Below are 10,906 nucleotides of genomic sequence, written 5' to 3'. Positions count from 1 at the left end.
GGAAGACTGCTGATCTGACAGTTGTCCAGAAGACAATCATTACACCCTTCACAAGGAGGGTAAGCCACAAACATTTATTGGCAAAGAAGGTGGCTATTCACAGAGTGATGTAGCCAAGCATGTTAACAGAAAGTTGAGTGGAAGGAAAAGTGTGGAAGAAAAAGATGCACAACCAGCCGAGAGAACCACAGCCTTATGAGGATTGTCAAGCAAAATCGATTCAAGAATTTGAGTGAACTTCACAAGGAATGGACTGAGGCTGGGGTCAAGGCATCAAGAGCCACCACATACAGATGTGTCAAGGAGTTTGGCTACAGTTGTCGTATTCCTCTTGTTAAGCCACTCCTGAACCACAGACAACGTCAGAGGCGTCTTACCTGGGCTAAGGAGAAGAAGAACTGGACTCTTGCCCAGTGGTCCAAAGTCCTCTTTTCAGATGAGAGCAAGTTTTGTATTTAATTTGGAAACCAAGGTCCTAGAGTCTGGAGGAAGGGTGGAGAGGCTCATAGCCCAAGTTTCTTGAAGTCCAGTGTTAAGTTTCCACAGTCTGTGATGATTTGGGGTGCAGTGTCATCTGGTGGTGTTGGCCCATTGTGTTTTTTGAAAACCAAAGTCACTGTGCTGGTTTACCAAGAAATCTTGGAGCACTTCATGCTTCCTTCTGCTGACCAGCTTTTTGAAGATGCTGATTTCATTTTCCAGCAGGATTTGGCACCTGCCCACACTGCCAAAAGCACCAAAAGTTGGTTAAATGACCATGGTGTTGGTGTGCTTGACTGGCCAGCAAACTCACCAGACCTGAACCCAAAAGAGAATCTATGGGCTATTGTCAAGAGGAAAATCAGAAACAAGAGACCAAAAAAATGCAGATGAGCTGAACACCACTGTCAAAGAAACCTGAATTTATTTAATACACAAGTTTCACAATTTGACTTGAATTAATGAAATAAATGAACTTTTCCACGACATTCTAATTTATTGAGATACACCTGTAGTTTGTCAATAATGCAAGATTACAATAACAGAGCCATTTTTCAGATAAAGTCAGTTCATTGATGATTCAGCAGTGTCATCATCCAGTTCAGCTCTCTTTATATTGTGTGTGTAATATGTGAATCATGCATAACTAAATAAGCAACGCAGGAGGAACAACTACTTCATGTGTGAGAGATGTGGGGGAAAAATTTTGGGAAACCAGGCTCAGTCCGGGGTCAGTTCTTTTCTGACCAGACCAAACCAGCATGATGTGCCAGACACCATCAGTCAGAGCATTTGCCCACTCAAGTTCGTAGCCACACGACCTAACTGCAGTCAGGTCGAGACCCCGGCGAGGACGACAGCATGCAGATGAGCTTCCTGAGACGCTTTATTGTGGCTGTGCCTAAGGCACAATCTGTGCATAATCATGCTGCTCCAATCAGTCTGATATGCCACACCTGTGAGGTGGATGGATTATCTCACACAAAGGAGAAGTACTCACTAACACACAGATTTAGACAGATTTGTGAACAATATTTGAGAGAAACAGGCCTTTTTGTACATAGAAAGTCTTAGATCTTTGAGTTCTTTGAGTTTAGCTCATGAAAAATGGGCGCAAAAACAAAAGTGTTGCATTTATAATTTTGTTCAGTGTAGGGAAAGGGTTTTTGGTATTCTGTTTATTTTGATATTATAAGTGTTTTGAGATTGCAGAGTATTTGAGTTGATGTATTTAATTTTTTTTTTTAATTTTTTATTTGTTTGGTTTGATTTGATTTTGGATTTGGATTTAAATGTGTATGTTTAAAATACTTATACTTTGGATGACAAAGTATTTTCCACAAATAAATAAATATTTAATACAAATATAATTAAAAAGAAATTAAACACTGTAACCAACAGGGCACTGTAGGGTATCAGATCCGAATCAGACAAATTAAAGATTTGATTGGAAAGCCGAATTCCACAGAAAGGCTCAAGACAACAGGATGTTGTAAATCAAATCCTAGCGCAACAAGTCAGAAGAAAGCCCACTAACTAAGAGCTTAAACAGCTTTCAACATCATCAGAACAAAAGCAAATTATTGACAATTCCGATTCGAAGAGGAGATTGTCAAATTTGTGGCAAGTAATCAAGATTGATGGTCGAAGATGCACAGCACGCACCTCACCTGTAAACCCATGTAAACCCATGACGTATCACAAGATCGTTGGATTGACTCCCCCACTTAGCAGAACCACTGAAACTGAAATTCCTTTAACAGGACCTTTTTAACCCTCCTGGGTCTCCCACAGAAAACCCTTATGTCAGAGAATGGCATAGAACTGTCGTTTATATGAAGCTGAACTCAAGTGATGAACATAGCGATTCTGAAGGAATGTTATCAGTCCACTGTTTAACTCCATACTCGAATACAAACCTTAAAATATTATCGACTATCAAGTTTCTAAATCACTTGGCCATTGTGTATGTCTTTTTTACACCATGTGAACAGTTTAAAGATCTATATGACTCCAGTATTTTAGTATGTGTGTGTCTCAGAATCTTCTTGTTTAAAACACGTTTCCTGAGGCATCAGTTATTTTGTCCAAATGTATCGATATTCTTATCATAGGAATCATGTCCAAAATTATACCCTGCAAGAGCAGGAAAATTCGGACCACATGATTGATAAGATAACATATGATTTATGAATGGGTAGGACAAACATCGCAACACCCCAAGCAAAGACAATATCTAATTGGTCAAGGCAACATTTGAGGTGTGGCCAAAAGCCAGTTTAAATACTCAGGACACCATCAAATTTTGCTCTTAGCTTTTGCTTGTAGTTTAAGCTTTTAGCCATGCTTTTTGTCATTAAATTTTGCGTTCTTTGAGCGCTGTTCCAGCGTGCTTCAGCATGCACGCCTGCTGCTGCTTAGCCACGATGAGAAGAAACACCACCTAGTCTCGTCAAACTTTACTTCTACTCTTTTACTTTAGGGTGCTTTCACACCTGCCTCATTTAGTTCGGTTGAATCGTACCAGAGTTCGTTTCCCCCTTTGGTGCGGTTCGTTTGGGCAGGTGTGAAAGCAGCAATCGCACTCGGGTGCGCACCAAAGGCGGACCAAACAAGCGTACCGAGACCTGCTTGAAGAGGTGGTCTCGGTACGCTTTCAAACGAACTCTGGAGTGGTTCTTTTGTGGTGAGAACGTGATCCGACCTCGAACAGACCCAACTGCAAAAAGTACTGATAATTTTTGGACTAAACCAGCTGCCGTAGTCAGCTGCGCTGTGCATTATGGGATGAGGAAGTGTTTGTTGACAGTGTGCACTTTAGCATGGCAGCTCGTGGATTAATGCACGCCTCCGCTTGAAGTTACGAGCGATGCCCGCTCGTCGTTTGCAGTGCATTAGAACGTTGTTTTCAAGCCGCATCCGCACTTCATTATAGAAATGTATTGTTTGCATATTGTGGTGTATACAAACAATGTAATAAATTATGGCCAGGGTCAAAACCAGCCCGCGCAGTCGTCTCTCCATAGTTGTGTTGTCTCCGTGTTGTTTGCTGGCTTTTCCTCTTATGTTGGAATTTTCCCGCACGTAAATTCTGACCAATCGAAATGGAGTTTAGGAAATACGTCATGGCCAATGAGTGATGTGGATGTTGTCATGTGACTGCATTTTGGTTCGTTTCAACTGCACCCTTAGTTTATTTTCTAATGTTGTGTCTCTGAGTCTGACCTTGAGTGCCCGTCTGAAACTTCAACCAGCCCACAACTCCGCATCGTCAGCCAATGCCCAACCATGGGCTTCCCAAGATGTCACTTCAACAACTAATGAACTTCCAGCCAATCAGCAACCTCAGGAAACCCCCTTTTCAACTACAACAAAGGGAACCCCTTTACACAGGCAATGCAAATAACTTACCTCCAGACTGAGCTGAACTGGTATATCTAATATAATTTTAACCTCACTGAGGAACTCAATGCGAGGGTTAATTAAGTGATGGTTGATGGTTGTTCATGTCTATGCAATTTCACGTATTGCTGTAAACTTGGGATTTCACATTTTCCTTTTCTTAAACTCATTCTTTCCTAAATTTCTCTCTTCCTGCAACTTGTGTGAATGTGTGTGCTTGTGTTAGATTAGTTTATATGTCTTAGATGTATCTAATAAAGCCTTATTCATATTGAAAAGAGAAGTATCTTGTGTTTTGTGCTTACAAGTTAATGTCCTAAACTGCTGATCTTGTTACTGTGCTAATTAAGTGTTTTCACTATACTTCGGATATTAATATCCATTGCAGAGTTGATGTTATACAGCTCATTCAATGAATCGCTGGCCGTCTCAGTGATCAGCCGTAAAACAGTGATTCTGTCCAAATTCCCTTTAAAATCTTAAATAATTCCCTTTGAGTTAAATTCACCTGTTTCCCCTACAGCACTCAGTATTCTGGGAAGTTTGTGTGCATTGGGAATCATATTTCTCATATAAAGCCAGGGTAACACTCATTTAACATGCAGCACACAGAGAAAATGACATGAATATGACAGTGGGCAAATACATAAAGCGCAGCATAATTTGAAATCACAAATTTAAAGCATTCAATTCACACGGACCGACCGTCACACACAGAACAAGTCAAGTCACTTTTATTGTCACATCACCACATCACATGTGCCTTGGTGAGTTAAATTCTTGGAAGCGTGCTCCAGAAACTGCAGAAACAATTAACATATAACCATACAGACTTCAACAGGTGAAAATGTGCAATATGCACATACATATAGTCAGTACACACAGTGTACTATTAGACATACTTACAGTTAGCACTACACATTATATGCAGTATGTACATACATACAGTTAGCACTACACATTATACACTTTACACTATACACAGAATGTACACATTCTACATTATTTAAACATATATACGCATGAAAATATGCTAAGGTGCAACAGAGTGAACGTGAACTGGATACAGAAATGTCATGGATGTGCATCGGATGGTATCCAGTGGTAACGGGTAGATTATTGTATTAAATGCAGTGTGTATGTATAGTCCGGTGTTGAACTGTTAAAGTTAAAGTGCAGTGTGTGGCATACCATATTGTGGAGTATGCTGTAGGGTTTATTAGTTCAGACTGTTCATAAGTCGGATAGCCTGAGGGAAAAAGCTATCCCTCAGTCGGCTAGTGCGGGATCGGATGCTGCGGAGACATCTTCCTGAGGGCAGCAGAGAGAGCAGTCTGTGGGAAGGATGGCTGGAGTCACTGATGATCCTCTGTGCTTTCCTTATACACCGCCTGGTGTAGATGTCCTGGAGGGAGGGAAGCTCACCTCTAACAATTTTGATGGCAGTTCTCACGACCCTTTTCAGAGCTTTACGGTTGCCAGCGGTGCTGTTTCCAAACCAGGCAGTGATGCAGCCCATCAAGATGCTCTCAATAGTGCAAGTATAGAATGTTCTGAGGATGCTGGGGCTCATTCCAAACTCCGGAAGAAGGAAGATCTCAAGAAGAAGAGGCATTGATGTGCCTTCTTCAGCACTGCATCAGTGTGTTTAGACTAGATGAGATCCTCACTGATGTTAACGCTGAGGAACTTGAAGCTGTATACCCGCTCCACAGGTGTCTTGTCGATGGTGATGGGTTTGTGTTCTCTGCTCTGTCTCCTGAAATCCACCACCAGCTCCTTGGTCTTGTAGATGTTGAACACGTGATCATGCTGGATAAAAATGCACACTTCACAAGATCTCACTGCTGGATTCAACTAAGTTTGCAAGGTTTGTGAAATTAAATGTTCATTAGCCATTCAAAGATTTGTTTACATTATATACAGTAAATGCATATTTGTTTAATGCTATCGGTAAACAAGAAAGTATTATATCGTTTGCCTTTCTATTATAATATAAACTTCACAAGATCTCACTGCTGGATTCAACTAAGTTTGCAAGGTTTGTGAAATTAAATGTTCATTAGCCATTCAAAGATTTGTTTACATTATATACAGTAAATGCATATTTGCTTAATGCTAATGGCAAACAAGAAAGTATTATAATGTTTGCCTTTCTATTATAATATAAAAGCAATCGTTATAATACTTATTCCGTACATAAATTCCTTTAACTGTTCTATCTGATTATTAGACAGACTTCTATCCATATTAGACAGAACTGTTATCGACAACAGTAAACAAGGAGAATGTGAGTTGTGTGTGCTCAAGCACAGCCTTTCTCAGCGCCGTCAAAAAAAAAAAGAGTGTTATTTGTGTGTTAGACAGACATGCAAAACAAGATAATGCTTTTTTCTGCTTGGCCGATGTGTTCGGCTTTGGCAAAATATATCGGTCGGCCACTACTAATATGGTCATACTTCCTAGTTCTAGTAGCAAACTCTAGCTGCTGCATTTTGGAACTAACTGAGTTTGCTTACTAAGCGTGCAGAACAACCACCCATCAAACCATTACAATAATCTAACCTTGAGGTCATAAACGCATGGATTAACATTTCTGCATTTGACATTCAGAGCATAGATCATAATTTAGATATATTTTTAAAATGTAAAAATGTGGAGTTACAAATGCTAGAAACGTGGCTTTCTAAGGAAAGATTAGTACAAAAAGCACACAGAGGTTCCTAACTGATGACAAAGAATTGACAGAGCAGCTATCAAGTCTTAGACAGTGTTCTGCCGTATGCACATAAACTGACAGTCATCACTGATAAGCTACTACTAAATATTGTAGAAACTTAATTTTTCTGTAAATTTGCTTTGCAATGATTTGTATAAGTAAAAAGTGCTATACAAATAAGCGAATTTAATTGAGATTGAATTGTTCTAGGTTATTATATGCAGAGTTTTTAGGTCCTATAATTAACACCACAGGTTTTTAGGTCCGTTTTTTTTACAGGAATTTAGCGGTAGGAAATTACTAGTCATCAGTTTTTTTTTTATATATATATATATATATATATCAGCTATGCATTCCGTTTGTTTTGTGAATTTGTAGGTTTCGTCAGGCCACAAAGAAATATAAAGCTGAGTGTCATCAGCATAACAGTAGGCACATTTCCATTACAGATTTGCACAAAAACTTGTAGGTTTCGTCAGGCCACGATAATGGCATTCCATTAGCAATGTTATCTGCGACTAAGCGTAATCTTTTGCCTCGCAATAAGTATTGTAATGGATTTTGGTGGGGTTTTGGCTATATTTATTCAAGGGAGGTGTATCGTCAATATCTTTAGAAGCAGCACAGAAATTAAGCTTCAGAAATGTGCATGTGAATTGTGGCTGGAATAAACACAAGCATTGACTAAATTGGCCGCAATCAGCTTCAGTGGCGAATCAGGCCACACTGCACCACAGGCGTGTGCAGTGTAAATTATCCTAAGCATTAATGGTAGGGAAAGCCTTATACTGGAAGCGGCCATTATGAAGTGTTTCTTGGAGGTTATAGTACATTGAAGAATGATCATATATGACTTTTTAGAACGCCATGTGACCTTTAAATGCGAATGGAATGGAAACATACCTACTGAAAACATGACAATGCATGACCAAACATAAGTCTAAAAGCTCCACAGCAGTCAAGATTTATGACTGTTGACGGTGGAATTACATTTTCAGGTCTATGCCCAAAAAGTGGTTAAAAGCTAATAAATAGATCATAACTGTACACTATAAATGGTTTGGTACCATAAAATCCCTGAAAATACAAAATGAGCGAGGTGTGCTGGTTCTTAGGTATGCTTGGTCATCGCCATGGAGTGTCCAGTAAGGACATGGGGCAGGAACTCTGGTTAATTTACTTTAATGTCCATCAGGTTTACTGTTTACATTGGTATGGATAGCCATTGGTCTACAAACTTGTGCATGTGTAGCGGAGGCCAGCCAGTAGGTGCTGTGCAGGTAAGCCTCACTCCTGATCTCAAGAGGCAGCACTAGCTGAGCATTAAGCTAAGCGGCTCAACTCATTTAACCTCCTTGTTAAGCCCGTAGCAAAATCCTCCCATGCCGGAGACAAAAATCGAGGCCCCTCAGGCGTGAGGTGTGGTGTGGTGAGGACCTGGGAGAGAGGGGTTACATTGGTGCCGTGACCCGGATAGGAGTGGTTTAAGGGGGGGTGAGTGTAGCGGGGGCCAGCTGAGTAGGTGCTGACAGGTAAAACCTCACTCCTGATCTCAGAGAGCCCAGCTAGTGGCTGCAGTCATTTAGCCTTCTTGTTGGTCGTCCGCCTCCCATGCAGGAGACCGGGTCGAGGCCCACTTTCGGAGCAGGGCGAGGTGGTGGTGAGGAGGACCGAGGGAGAAGAGGTTACACATGGTGGTGTGGATATATTTGCATGTGTGTGGTCTAAACAAATTAAATGATTTAGAACAAGAGCAGGATACTTGATTATCAAATGTAAATTATCAGATTACATCACATCAAGATATAAGGCTGTATGCAGTACTATAAAAGCATTATACATATATAATGTGCATCCTGGGCGTGATATAGCTCTAAAAAGCTAAACAGCATATATAAACATGAGGAAGGTATACATTAGGGTACAAATTTGACAAGATTAACCACACTTATTAACAAACTAGCATTTTGAATTAGGTGGGGAAATATTTCACAATCCATTTATAGGAGTTGAATATGTGATTTCACATATACATATTTAGTTTTACAGTGCTTATATTTTATCTTGAAACAATTGTTGATCATGCAGGGCCGTGATGGAGTCTTCTCATCTACCTAAACTTATATATAAACATTACATTTACATTTAAGTCATTTTGCAGGTCTCACTTTTATCCAAAGCTGACTTACAATTAGGGGATACATAAGCCCGATTAAGCTGCTTAAAGAGGCAAACAGACACAGGGAGGTGCTTGCAATGCAAGTTTTAGACATTATTCAAATAAGTACACACTTCTAGAAGAGAGAAGGAATAGAGAAATAAAGAAGGATTTTTTTGTCAAGTAGCTGCGAGAGATACATGAGTTTTCAGCTAGTTGGCAGAAGGTTGTCAAGAGTTCAGCATTCGGATAAAAGTGGGAAGATCCATTTCCACCAGCCAGGAGCGAGTGAGCGGGAGATATTCTTAAGTGATTTTATGCCTCTCTGTGATGGTACCCATGAGAAATCTACTCACTAAGCGGAACTCAGACTTCTGGAAGGAAAGTAGATTAAGTAATAGTGAGTGGAAGTAGGCGGGCAAGCATCAATGCTTTGGCAGACAGTCACCAGCCACAACTGGTAATAGCCAGTGCAAGGAGATAAAGAGAGGTGTTAAACATGGGCTAGTTCAGAGACCAGAATCATGCCGCTGCATTCTGAATCATTTGTAGAGGTTTGATTGTGCAACCAGAAGAGCATTGCAGTAGTCCAGCCTAGAAATGACAAGGGCCAGGACAAGAAGTTGTGCAGCATGCTCCGTTAGAAAGGGCCTGGTCTTTCTGATCTTGTGCAATGCAAACCTGCAAATCGAGCAGTCTTTGCAATGTGGTCTTTGAAGATCAGCTGGTCAACAAAGGTTACACCAAGATTTCTGACCGAAGTTGATTGGGTAATTGTAGAAGAACCTAGCTGGATGGAGAAATCATACTGTAGAGTTGGGTGGCAGGGGAAGACAAAGAAGCTCAATCTTTACCAGGTTGAGGCTGTAGGTGATATTCTTTCATCCATGCCGAGGTATGTCCGCCCAGGCAGCCTGAGATCCGTGCAGCTACCGTTGGATCATCTGGTTGAAATGAGAGAGAGAGAGCGGTGTGTCATCAGCATAGAAATGATAGGAGAAGCCATGTGCCTGTATGATGGGACATAGTGATGCGTGTATATGGAAAGAGGAGGGGTGCCAGATCTGATCCTGAGGAACCCCAGGGGACAAGTTGATGTGCTTTGGATACCTCCCTCCCCAAGCCACCTGAAAGAGACTTACCAGAGTGAGATTCAAACCAGCGAGAGTGGAATCCCTGTAATGCCCAGTGATGAGAGGGCAGACAGGAGGACATGATGATTGACAGTGTTAAAAGCAGCAGATAGATCCAGCATGATAAGGAGACTGAGTTATTTGGAATCAGCTTTGCAATCTGCAGGGCTTCCGTGACTGACAGTAGCACAGTCTCAGTTGAATGGCCACTCCTGAAACCTGACTGGTTAGCGTCCAGTTTGTTGTTCTGTGAAAGAAACAATTATACCTGGTTAAGGGTACTTTTGAGGGTTTGCGCTATGAATGTAAGGAGAGAGACAGATCTGTAACTATCTGTAAGTGAAGTGTTTAATGTAGGTTTTTTGAGCAGTGGGGTTACCTGATCCTGCTTGAATAAAGTGGGGAAGGTGCCTGTGAGGGAGAGATGTGTTGATAATGTTTTGTGAGTGCTGGTAGAAGTGTAAGAGGGTGCTTGGAGGAGTGTGAGGGGATTGGGTCCTAGAGGGCATGTTGTATGATGGCTAGAGAGGAGAGGTTTTGATACTTCTGCCTCAGTGAGGGGACAGAAGGAGAAGATGGGCGGGGCTCCAAACAAAAAAATCGAGGCAAGGACCATTGGCTCCTATAAGAGAAAAAAAACTTAGAGACCAAATAATTTTTTTAGGTGCCACAGAATAAACGTGTTTTATTTATTTCTGATTATTATTATTTATTTACATTTCAACATTTCAATCATACTGTCATGTGTTTTATATCTCATCTTTTCTTGACTTTATCAGCATTTTAATCCATCTTGTAGATGACCGCAGAACTAAGGTTCATAAAAGTGAGAACTAAATGTCTTTTCAGCAAAATCTACAGTCACAAAAATTGTTATTCATTACAGAGTCTGTACCAGTATCATGGAGCATAAGCATCACTTGGCCACTGGAGTGTAGCTTGGGCTCCTCCTACATCGAACATTTCAGTAAGTTGTACTGTAGAGGCTCTCTTATAAGAATAGCCTACCTTTTG

Source organism: Cyprinus carpio, chromosome A7 (assembly GCF_018340385.1).
Source record: "Cyprinus carpio isolate SPL01 chromosome A7, ASM1834038v1, whole genome shotgun sequence".
Taxonomy (NCBI): Eukaryota; Metazoa; Chordata; class Actinopteri; order Cypriniformes; family Cyprinidae; genus Cyprinus; species Cyprinus carpio.
The sequence above is the reverse complement of the archived record's forward strand: the minus strand, read 5'-3'. Positions refer to the sequence as shown.